Below are 12779 nucleotides of genomic sequence, written 5' to 3'. Positions count from 1 at the left end.
CCTACTGAGTCCCCTTTGGAAATCCTAGAAGCCTGTACTAGAAATTCTGAAGCATCGTGTATAAGGAAAGATTGCGCAGCTCAGTATTGACACGAAAAGACCTCAGGGAGAGGCATAAAGGGCCTCAATGAAACCACCCCTTTCCTTGGGGCGTTGATTCCCTCGCATTTCACGGCCGAAAACGACAGTTCGCAGTGGAATAAGCAACAGGACTACGGTCTTGACAATATTTGACATCCCTGATACCCCTGGACGTTTCAACCCTTCTCTAAGGACACTATGGGGCGCATCCCCTGTGAACGTGATTGCACTTGTCTGGAGCTCAGTACGACCACAATTTTTGCTCCTGTGTACAGTTTGGAACACAACCACTGGACGAAATCTGAACGTAATTTGAAGCAGCAGGGAGTGCTTATGCATTTTCAGCCTTTCTGTTTCGTGCCCTCTTGTGGCGTGACGACCAGGAGGGGGTTTCGGCATGGACGGATGCGTGAGTAAAATAGCAAAGGGTCCCCTGAGACCACCCAATTCGGTATCAGTTTCAGAAATCGCGTTTGTATATTGCTTTTGGGAAGATCATGCTATGCCTCGTGCTTTTCCCGATACGCTGAATTCAACAACGGCAAGAGAGTGGTCTACCGAAACAGTTTATAGTTTCCCGATATTGCTGCTCGTGTTGGACGGAACCCTACGGCTGTCAGGCGAATATGAAATCGACAAGTTCAGAAATGCCGTGCTGAACGCCGTGTTGGATCTCAACGACCCCACGCGACTACGGTCTGAGTGGACAGATATAACTGTTCGCTCTGCCCTTCAGGATCCTACATGCACGTAACACACACTGAGTCACGAAATGGCCCTGCTTGCTGCAACAAAGTCCGCTTACGTAGATTGGACAGCGTGTGTGAAAATGGCTGGTTCAAATGGCTCTGAGCACTATGGGACTCAACTGCTGAGGTCATTAGTCCCCTAGAACTTAGAACTAGGTAAACCTAACTAACCTAATGACATCACAAACATCCATGCCCGAGGCAGGATTCGAACCTGCGACCGTAGCGGCCTTGCGGTTCCAGACTGCAGCGCCTTTAACCGCACGGCCACTTCGGCCGGCGACAGCGTGTGTGACTGCTAAGCGGAAGATCCCGGTTCGATTCCCGGTACTGCCAGGGATTTTTCCCTGATGGGTGCGGGGATGACTGCTGCGGGATGCACTCAACTTCGTGATGCCAGTTGAGGAGCTACTTGGCTGAGATTTGACACGTAGTCAAGAAGGATTTAGAAATCATCGTTCTTGTGAAAGACAACTAGCTCTTTACACACACGAAGTGCTGAGCGCTATTGACTAGGATTTCAAATTGATTCCGTGTATCTAGACTTCCAGAAGGCGATTGACACTGTACCACACAGCCGACATGGAGTGAAATCGCATGCTAATGGAATATGTTCTCAATTATGTGATTGGATTCGTGATTTCCTGTCAGAGAGGTCACAGTTCGTAGTAATTGACGGAAAGCCATCGAATAAAACAGAAGTGATTTCTGGCGTTCCCGAAGATAGTGTTATACGCACTGACTTAGGAGACAATCTGAGCAGCCGTCTTAGGTTATTTGCAGATGATGCTGTCGTTCTTCTCAGAAGATCAAAATAAATTGCAAATCGATTTAGAAACAATAACTGTATGGCACGAAAATTGGCAGTTCACCCCAAATAATGAAAAGTGTGAGGTCATCCATATGAGTGCTAAAAGAATCCGTTAGACTTCGGTGACGCGAGAAATCAATCAAATCTAAACTAAGTACCTGGGAATTACAATTACGAACAAGTCCATTTGTAATGAACACACAGATAATGTTATGGGAAAGGCAAACAAAAAGACTGCGATTTATTCGCAGAACACTTAGAAAATGTAACAGATCTACTGAAGAGACTGCCTACACTACGCTTGTCGGTCCTCTTTTGGAATACCGCTGCGCAGTGTGGGATGCTTAACAGATAGGAATGACGGAGTACATCGAAAAAGTTCAAAGAAGAGCAGTATGTTTTGTACTATATCGAAATTGGGGAGAGTGTGTCACTGAAATGATACAGGATTTGAGGTTGACATCATTAAAAGAAAGGTGTTTCTAGTTGCTGCGGGATATTCTCACGAAATCTACATCACCAGTTTTCTCCTCCGAATGCGAAAACATTTTGTTGACGCCGACCTACGTTGGGAAAACCGATCATCATAAAATCAGGGAAATCAGAGCTCGCACGGAAACATATATGTCTTCGTTTCTTCCGCGCACTGTTCGAGATTGGAATAATAGAGAGTTATTGTGAAGGTGGTCAGATGAACCCTCTGTCAGACACTTAAGTGTGATTTGCAGAGTTGCTAGGTATATGTAGATGTAGATGTAGCCGTTCCAAACTCAAGAAAGCCGGCAACTACCGGGAGGGCGGTGTGCTGACGTCACGACCCGCCACACCGCACCCAAATGAGAACGACACGGTGGCTGCTTGGTCCCGATTGGACCGTCAGGGTCAGAGCGGGCAGCTTCGTTTGCTGCGAGGAAGTTATATACGCGAACAGTATCCAGAGCACCACAGGCCGTCCGTAGACTGACCATTTCTGCGGCATCCCTTGGCGTGGCAACTGAAGAGTTGTGGCTGCGACAACTCTAGAGAGTGGAGTGATTCCACGTCGTTTTTCCAAAGGAACCCTTGTCTTAGTAGAGTAAAAACTCCTCTTCCCTTGGTGGTGCTGGTATCCTGTTGCTCTGTGGAGTCCATGCGTGCGGGCTACGAGGTCTCAGAGGAGCGCTACGATCTGCATAAATTATTGAGATGGCAGGCCCTAGCAGTCATAATGCACCTTGAAACAAAAATCCAGTCCCTGTACCGGGTGCAGCATCACGACGGATTCATCTGTTTGTGGAGGCGACAGGAGAAGCTCTCTCTACCCGAGGCAACAGAATGGTGTATGGTGAGACAGAGATAGTTGCTCTTGCGTCTCACTATCGGGAAAGTGTCTTACAGTGAGCAGTGGAAATTAGACTGGCAAACAATGTTATAAGCCGGGCGGGGTAGCCTCGCGGTCCTTAGGCGTCTTTCCACGGTTCGTGCGGCTGCCCCTGTCGGAGCTTCGAGCCCTCCCTATGGCATTGGTGTTGTGTTGTCCTTAGCGTACGTTAGTCTAAGTTAGTTTAAGTAGAGTGTGAGACTAGGGACCGGTGGCTTTAGCAGTTTGGTCCCTTAGCAATTCACACACACACACACACACACACACACACACACACACACACACACAAACAAACAAACAAACAATGTTATAAATAGAGGCAACCCTTGAAATAAAATATGGAATCCTGTTTTATCTGATACCAGTAAAACCCACACCCGATTCTTCGAAGAATCTAACCCCCACTTTAGATCAGCTTCAGACGTCTGATACCTTACAACAAAGTTTTTTTTCTAAAATTCTGTAAACATTCATACAATCCATGTCGAGAACTATTTATATTTTTCTGAAAAGCCAATTCTTCTCCTAAACCATGTGTCATACAATGATACAATTTTGTAAGGATCTTCAGTGGTATATGAGGATATTGTCTGCAAAATGGGTAGTAAATAGAGTTAGCAGTAAGGAAATAATAATTTACAACGTCATGACTGTGTTGAACCTCTACCATATAAGCAAAGATCATTTAGTAAGCGATAAACGTTTTCCTTTCATTATTTTGTGGGGTTATAACAAGAAAAAGTTTTTAAAATGTTTGAAATTATTATTAGATGCATTTGTCAGCTGTGAATACGATTGTAGAGTAGCTATAGGATTTACTAGTGAGAGATAAAAATTTGGACCAGACCAGGATTCGAACCCGGCTCTACCGTCCTGCGGGAGCGGTCATTTTAACCCCACCTTTTTTTCCCCAATTTTTTCGTTGCATTTGGTCTGGGTAGACGTCACTTGACACCCGTTCAAGTTTATCGTTGGTTCCTTTTCTCACTGTTCTTATTACAGAGGATAGCGCAACCCCTTTATTTATTGCTGATCTCATTTTGTTCTATATTGTTCGTGACACCAGTTTAGGTTCTTCGTTGATCCGTTCACTCAGTTTTTTTATTACAGAGAGCAGCTAACCCTCTGACTGAACACGCTGAGCTACCGTGCCTGCCCTTCAAGCACGCCTCCAGGACGGACCCAAAGTTCCATATGCCCTAATGTCTATGTTCCACAGTACTTGAACACAAAGCGTGCGCTTCCCAAAGAGGGAACGACATTATTTTACGCGTCAGATTGCCTTGCTTTGGCATGAAATACAGCAGGGCAGTGCCTGTGTTTTACAGTGTCTGTACGGTTCAATGAAATGTTCCTTCAGACATCCATGCATGCGAAGGAACAGACTCCGCAGACGATTCGCAGCCGTATTAAATTATGAAATACATTCGGAAACTGCGAATAGAACTGTGCAACAGCTATGAGATTTACCAGTAACATATAAAAATTTGTGCTGCAGGGAGTAGATACTGCCCTGCTCTATTTACTGCCAAAGCAAGGCCATCTAACGAGTAAAACAATTTCTCTTCCTGCGTGGAATCATATGACTTGTGAGCAGGCACTACGGGGCGTAGACGTTAAGACGTGTGGAAGATCGGGGTGGTCGTGGCGACGTGCTCGAATGTCCAAGGCTGGTAGCTGCCACGGTAGAGTAGCGTGTTAGGTCAGAGGGCTGGCTGCCCTCTGTAGGACAAAGAATGTGAAATATTCAACGAGGAACTTGAAGGTGTGTCACGTGACGTCCACCCAGACCAAGTTGTTAAGGCGACTCCTTGCACAAAGAGGGAGATCCGTGTTCGAGTCCCAGTCTGACAAAAATTTTCGTTTCTTACTAGTCAATTGCGTGGCTGTTGTACAGCCGTATTCGCAATCTGCGAATGCATTTCATGACTTAATGCGACTGCCAACCTTCAGCATTTTCTGTTCCATCGGAGATGCACATTCCATCGAATTATATACACTATGTGATCAAACGTACCCGAACACCCAAAAAAAAAAAAAAAACACGTTTTGCATTTTGCTGCCACCTGCTGCCAGGTACTCCATATCACCGACATCAGTAGTAATTAGACATCATGAGAGGACAGAATGAGGCGTTACGTGGAACTCACGGACTTCGAATGTGGTCATGTAATTGGTTGTCACTTGTGTTATACGTCTGTACGCGAGATTTCCACACTCCTAAACATCCCTAGGTCCACTGTTTCCGGTGTGATAGTGAAGATGAAACGTGAAGGAACGCGTACAGTATAAAAGCGTATAAGCCGACCTCGTCTGTAGACTGACAGAGAGCGCCGACAGTTGAAGAGGGTCGTAATGTGTGATAGGCAGACATTTATTCAGACCATCACACAGGAATTACAAATTGTATCAGGATCCACTGCAAGTACTATGACAGGTGGGAGGTGAGAAAACTTGGATTTCATGATAGAGTGGCTGCTCATAAGCCACACATCGAGCCGGTAAATGCCAAACGACGCCTCGCTTGGCGTAAGGAGCGTAAACATTTGACGATTGAGCCCTGGAGAAACGTTTTGTGGAGTGACGAATCACGTTACACAATGTGACGATCCGATGGCAGGATGTGGGTGTGGCGAATGCCCGGTGAACGTCTTATCTGCCAGGGTGTGTAGTGCCAACAGCAAAATTCCGAGGCGGTGGTGTTATGGTGTGATCGTGTTTTTCATGGTGGGGGCTTGCACCCCTTGTTGTTTTGCGTGGCACTATCACAGCACAGGCCTACATCTACATCTACATCTACATGACTACTCTGCACATTTATGGGCTTGGTAGAGGATCCGTCGAACCACAATCATACTATCTCTCTACCATTCCACTCCCGAACAGCGCGCGGGAAAAACGAACACCTAAACCTTCCTGTTCGAGCTCTGATTTCTCTTATTTTATTTTGATGATAATTCCTACCTATGTAGGTTGGGCTCAACAAAATATTTTCGCATTCGGAAGAGAAAGTTGGTGACTGAAATTTCGTAAATAGATCTCGCCGCGACGAAAAACGTCTTTGCTGTAATGACTTCCATCCCAATTCGCGTATCATATCTGCCACACTGTCTCCCCTACTACGTGATAATACAAAACGAGCTGCCCTTTTTTGCACCCTTTCGATGTCCTCCGTCAATCCCACCTGGTAAGGGTCCCCCACCGCGCAGCAACATTCTAACAGAGGACGAACGAGTGTAGTGTAAGCTGTCTCTTTAGTGGACTTGTTGCATCTTCTAAGTGTCCTGCCAATGAAACGCAACCTTTGGCTCGCCTTCCCCACAATATTATCTATGTGGTCCTTCCAACTGAAGTTGTTCGTGATTTTAACACCCAGGTACTTAGTTGAATTGACAGCCTTGAGAATTGTACTATTTATCGAGTAATCGAATTCCAATGGACTTCTTTTGGAACTCATGTGGATCACCTCACACTTTTCGTTATTTAGCGTCAACTGCCACCTGCCACACCATACAGCAATCTTTTCTAAATCGCTTTACAACTGATTCTGGTCTTCGGATGACCTTAGTAGACGGTAAATTACAGCATCATCTGCGAACAACCTAAGAGAACTGCTCAGATTGTCATCCACGTCATTTATATAGATCAGGAACAGCAGAGGTCCCAGGACGCTTCCCTGGGGAACACCTGATATCACTTCAGTTTTACTCGATGATTTGCCGTCTATTACTACGAACTGCGACCTTCCTGACAGGAAATCACGAATCCAGTCGCACAACTGAGACGATACCCCATAGGCCCGCAGCTTGATTAGAAGTCGCTTGTGAGAAACGGTGTCAAAAGCTTTTCCGAAATCTAGAAATACGGAATCAACTTGAGATCCCCTGTCGATAGCGGCCATTACTTCGTGCGAATAAAGGGCTAGCTGCGTTGCACAAGAACGATGTTTTCTGAAACCATGCTGATTACGTATCAATAGATCGTTCCCTTCGAGGTGATTCATAATGTTTGAATACAGTATATGCTCCAAAACCCTACTGCAAACCGAAGTCAGTGATATAGGTCTGTAGTTAGATGGATTACTCCTACTACCCTTCTTAAACACTGGTGCGACCTGCGCAATTTTCCAATCTGTAGGTACAGATCTATCGGTGTGCGAGTGGTTGTAAATGAGTGCTAAGTAGGGACCTATTGTATCAGTGTAATCTGAAAGGAACCTAATCGGTATACAATCTGGACCTGAAGACTTGCCCGTATCAAGCGATTTGAGTTGCTTCGGAACCCCTAAGGTATCTACTTCTAAGAAACTCATGCTAGCAGCTGTTCGTGTTTCAAATTCTGGAATATTCCATTCATCTTCCCTGGTGAAGGAATTTCGGAAAACTGCGTTCAATAACTCCGCTTTAGCGGCACAGTCGTCGGTAACAGTACCATCGGCACTGCGCAGCGAAGGTATTGACTGCGTCTTGCCGCTTGTGTACTTTACATACGACCAGAATTTCTTCGGATTTTCTACCAAATTTCGAGACAATGTTTCGTTGTGGAACCTATTAAAGGCATCTCGCATTGAAGTCCGTGCCAAATTTCGCGCGTCTGTAAATTTTAGCCAATCTTCGGGATTTCGCGTTCTTCTGAACTTCGCATGCTTTTTCCGTTGCCTCTGCAACAGAGTTCGGACCTGTTTTGTGTACCACGGGGGATCAGTTCCATCTCTTACCAATTTATGAGGTATGAATCTCTCAATTGCTGTTGCTACTATATCTTTGAATTTGAGCCACATCTCGTCTACATTTGCATAGTCAGTTCGGAAGGAATGGAGATTGTCTCTTAGGAAGGCTTCTAGTGACACTTCATCCGCTTTTTTAAATAAATTTTTTTTGCGTTTGTTTCTGGTGGATTTGGAAGAAACGGTATTGAGCCTAGCTACAACGACCTTGTGATCACTAATCCCTGTATCAGTCATGATGCTCTCTATCAGCTCTGGATTGTTTGTGGCTAAGAGGTCAAGTGTGTTTTCGCTACCAGTTACAATTCGCGTGGGTTCGTGGACTAACTGCTCGAAATAATTTTCGGGGAAAGCATTTAGGACAATCTCGGAAGATGTTTTCTGCCTACCACCGGTTTTGAACAAGTATTTTTGCCAACATATCGAGGGAAGGTTGAAGTCCCCACCAACTATAACCGTATGAGCGGGGTATTTATTTGTTACGAGACTCAAATTTTTCTCTGAACTGTTTCGCAACTATATCATCGGAGTCTGGGGGTCGGTAGAAGGAGCCAATTATTAACTTAGTTCGGCTGTTAAGTATAACCTCCACCCATACCAATTCGCACGGAGTATCTACTTCGACTTCACTACAAGATAAACCACTACTGACAGACACAAACACTCCACCACCAATTCTGCCTAATCTATCTTTCCTGAGCACCGTCTGAGACTTCGTAAAAGTTTCTGCAGAACTTATTTCAGGCTTTAGCCAGCTTTCTGTACCTATAACGATTTCAGCTTCTGTGCTTTCTATTAGCGCTTGAAGCTCAGGGATTTTCCCAGCACAACTACAACAATTTACAACTACAATTCCGACTGTTCCTTGATCCAAGCACGTCCAGTATTTGCCATGCACCCTTTGAGATTGCAGCCCACCCCGTACTTTCCCGAGGCCTTCTAACCTAAAAAACCGCCCAGTCCACGCCACACAGCCTCCGCTACCCCTGTAGCCGCCGGCTGAGTGTAGTGAACTCCTGACCTATTCAGCGGAACCCGAAACCCCACCACACTGTGGCGCAAGTCAAGGAATCTGCAGCCAACACGGTCGCAAAACCGTCCGAGCCTCTGATTCAGACCCTCCACCCGGCTCTGCACCGAAGGTCCGCAGTCGGTTCTGTCAACGATACTGCAGATGGTGAGCTCTGCCTTCATCTCGTAAGCAAGACCGGCAGCCTTCACCAAATCAGACAGCCGCTGGAATCCAGAGAGAATTTCCTCAGATCCAAAGCACACACATCATTAGTGCCGACATGTGCCACCACCTGCAGCTGGCTGCACCCTGTGCTCTTCATGGCATCCGGAAGGACCCTTTCCACATCAGGAATGACTCCACCCGGAATGCACACGGAGTGCACACTGGATTTCTTCCCCTCCTTAGCCGCCATATCCCTAAGGGGCCCCATTACGCACCTACATTGACGTGTTAAGCACCTTCTTGCTTCCAACTGTTGAAGAGCAATTCGGGGATGGCGATTGCGTCTTTCAACACTATCGAACACCTTTTCATAATGCACGGCCTGTGGCGGAGTGGTTACACGACAATAACATGCCTGTAATGGACTGGCCTGCACAGAGTCCTGAACCGAATCCTATACAACACCTTTGGAATGTTTAGGAACGCCGAGTTCGTGCCAGGCCTCACCGTCCGAAATCGATATGTCTCCTCAGTGCAGCGTTCCGTGAAGAATGGGCTGCCATTCCCCAAGGAAACTTCCAGCACCTGATTGAACGTATGCGTGCGAGAGTGGAAGCTGCCATCAAAGTCAAGGGTGGGCCAACACCATATTGAATTCCAGCATTACCGATGAAGGCGCCACGAACTTGTAAGTCATTTTCAGCCAGGTGTCCGGATACTTTTGATCACATAGTGTATATCACACTGGTACCCGTACAAGATCCAGACAACGCAGCAACTGAAACCGCATAGTCCTCAGCAAAGTTCTGAATTTGCTTTTCGGTTTCTCGCAGGCATACAAGCTGGGCATGTGGCCGGGCAATATTTTACGGAGTGAGGACGCTCATTTTACACCACAGGGTGCAGTGAATACACAGAACTGACGAATTTTGGGTACTGTTAAACCGCGTGCTGTGAACGAAGAACCATTGCACTCGCTGTATGTGACTGTGTGGAGTGGATTCACGTGCTTGTACAGCATGCGATTCCTGCTTTGGAAGAGCGCAACTGTGTAGAAACAACTGCTTTCATGCAAGATGGGGCTACAACTCATGTCGCTCCCCTAGTGGAGGATATTCTTAATGCAACCGTCCGCGAACGTGTTATCTGCAGGGGTTTTCCAGATGCATGGTCTGCAAAATCACCTGATCTGAATCCATGTGGCCTTTGGTTCTGGAGATATGGAAAAGAACGCGTATAACAGGGACACGTTCGGTCTGCACCCGGTGTGAAGGCCAGTATACAGGAACACGTCGCTCAGATTCCACCGGAACTATTGCGAGCAACTGACCACGTCGTTTTGCAGATGCAGCATCTCGTTGACGTCTCCGGTGCTCATATTAAATAAATTACGTGAGCTGTGGTTAACAATAGGGTCAACGTTATGCCTTTTTCGCTTGTTTGGCCTTTTCCGCGCTCGTCTCGTCCCAACTCAGTACATATGGAAATATTTCTATCCGTCTTTCTTGCATTCACAGCGCCAGATAAGCACCTGGTTGCCAAAACTGGAAAAACTTTTTTCCAGCGTTTATCGGTTCCGCATTAATGTTTCTGCTTTTTTTTTTTTTTTTTTTTAATTCGTCAGGTTAGCGCGAATGACGCGCCCGAAGGACGCGCTTTTCTTTTCTTTCTTTCTTTTTTTTGTAATTTATTTATTTATTTATTAACATTACATCATTATAACATAACATCTTTAGAACAATACATGAACAGAAATTTAATTATGAGTCGCAGGTCAATATTATACAGAATCGAAATCCTTTAAAGAAAACAGAGTGAAAACAAAAACAATTGAAATGTGTTACAAGTTATTCACAGAGTGCTTTTGGTAACAATCCTGATAGAAATGTGTATGAGTAGTGAAATTTAAACAAATTGAAATAATTGTATCATGTAATAAGGAAAAAGAAAATGGAAAACTGTAATGAAAAATAGGAAACAAATGGATACTTCTAGCAAAGGTATCACTGTAACTGAAACATCCTCTGATAACCATACAATATCGCAACTGATAAACTGTTTGCAAAATGTTCGCTGTACTTCGGTGAATGGTTCAGTTGTTGAAGACCTTCCCACAGGTAGACCATGTACTGCACGGCGTCACTCTGTTGTAACTCAAAAACAGCATAGGCAGTGTGTCCCAGTAGCCGGGCCACGGCGCTGATCTTCGTTCTTGGGTGCAGTTTAAAGTCAGGAAAGAGAATCCACGTTGGTGTTACACTGGAAGGTGCAGTTTAGTTTATAAGCCCCACCATCAATCGGCAAAACTCCCATACATTCCACACGTAGCGGCACTCTATACGGTGGTCTCTGGTGTCAGCATCTCGCATGCCAATCTACTAACAATCTCAGGGCCGAGAGTATACTCAGACTAGGGGATCAGAGGACTCAGACTTTTCATTCTGTTTCATGTCCACCACATCCCATGCCAGATAACGATGCGAGCCCGTAACCACCTGGTCAGCGTAGGATACAATCCGATCCGGTTTCCCGGTAAACACGTTCCAATGAAATGAACACCCTTAGCTGCTTACAGGCGTTGAAATGCGTCAACGGGGACAGATGAAAATGTGTGCCCCGACCGGGACTCGAACCCGGGATCTCCTGCTTACATGGCAGACGCTCTATCCATCTGAGCCACCGAGGACACAGAGGATAGCGCGACTGCAGGGATTTATCTCTGGCACGCCTCCCGCGAAACCCTCATTCTCAACGTATTGTCCCGCACTACATTCGTAGTGCCCCCGCCCATTATACTTATTACTCGCGGCGCGTTGCCGATTCCCGTAAGAGTTCGGGCACTGTTTGTGGATTCACACAGAAGAAGAAGATGGTCAAGTGGCCGGTGAGCCTTAATTACATATATACTAAAATGGTATCTGTTCTTTCGGACATGTCCGAAAGAACAGATACGATCTTAGTATATAAACATGTTCCAGCCTGCAGGACAAATGGTTGCGTGCGGCAAATAGTAGACTCGCGATCAAACATGAGCAACATATCTACAAAGTTTTGCTACTATAGGATAATTACAGCCCACACCGGACCTCCGTATACATTATAGTAATCGCTGCCGGCACGAGCTAAATCGTCCCTGAAGACAACTCGTTGCTCGGTGATTCGGTAGGTTTAATACCAGCTAAGAGGGGTGGGAGAGGAGTTTCTGTTTTTGTCACATGTACTGATTTGCCATTCTCCCTCCTACGCTATTCTCCTTGCTTTTTAATATCCCAGTCCACTCACGCATCGGCTGGCACGAGGGAGGTTCAAGGCCGCGCCAGTATTTGCATTCAAGGCGCATCGATTGAGCTCGAGTGCTGACCACCTGACCGGCTTCCGGCCCGCAAACACCTCGATGCTCCTCCCACATCGAACGCAACCCAGCGCCACTTTACGGACCGTTTATATCCCAGCCGCTATTTTCGTTGCTCAGTCTGACGCCGGTATAATCGTGTTAAGCGTCATACTCTGTCGGAATACATGTGTATTACCTTGAAGGTATAATCAGAGAGAGAGAGAGAGAGAGAGAGAGATACAACTTGAATGACTATGTAAAGCTAGTAAAAATAAACGATCTTAAAGGAAACCAAAAAAGAATTTGGAAAAGTAATTAAAGTTCGGGGAGAAGTAATAGAGATTCTGAGGTTTGTCAATGACTTTGTGTAAGAAGTGATCAAAAAGTTTCAGTTTGAGAGCGTTGTTGTAGAGCGTATGCAAAAAAGTAGCGTGACTCCAATGCGGGTACATGAGCATCGACATGTAGGTAAGGGATTAGTGCGACATTACTGTCTTTCCCACGCGCTTGTCGAAAATAGGAAATGAATTTCAACGAAAGT

The 12779-nt window shown here is 45.8% G+C and overlaps 1 protein-coding gene and 1 non-coding gene across 2 annotated transcripts in view; both read right to left on the bottom strand.

The window, feature by feature from the left end:
- LOC124605991 (GTP-binding protein Rhes) overlaps nucleotides 1-12779 on the bottom strand; it is a 621089-nt gene that overhangs the window by 387793 nt on the left and 220517 nt on the right. The window lies entirely within an intron of this gene.
- On the bottom strand, nucleotides 11517-11590 carry Trnat-ugu. The gene has a single exon. It is a non-coding gene; the product is annotated as a tRNA-Thr (tRNA).

This window comes from Schistocerca americana, chromosome 3, assembly GCF_021461395.2.
Source record: "Schistocerca americana isolate TAMUIC-IGC-003095 chromosome 3, iqSchAmer2.1, whole genome shotgun sequence".
NCBI lineage: Eukaryota > Metazoa > Arthropoda > Insecta > Orthoptera > Acrididae > Schistocerca > Schistocerca americana.
Note: the sequence above shows the minus strand (reverse complement) of the source record. Positions and strands in the feature narration are given on the sequence as shown.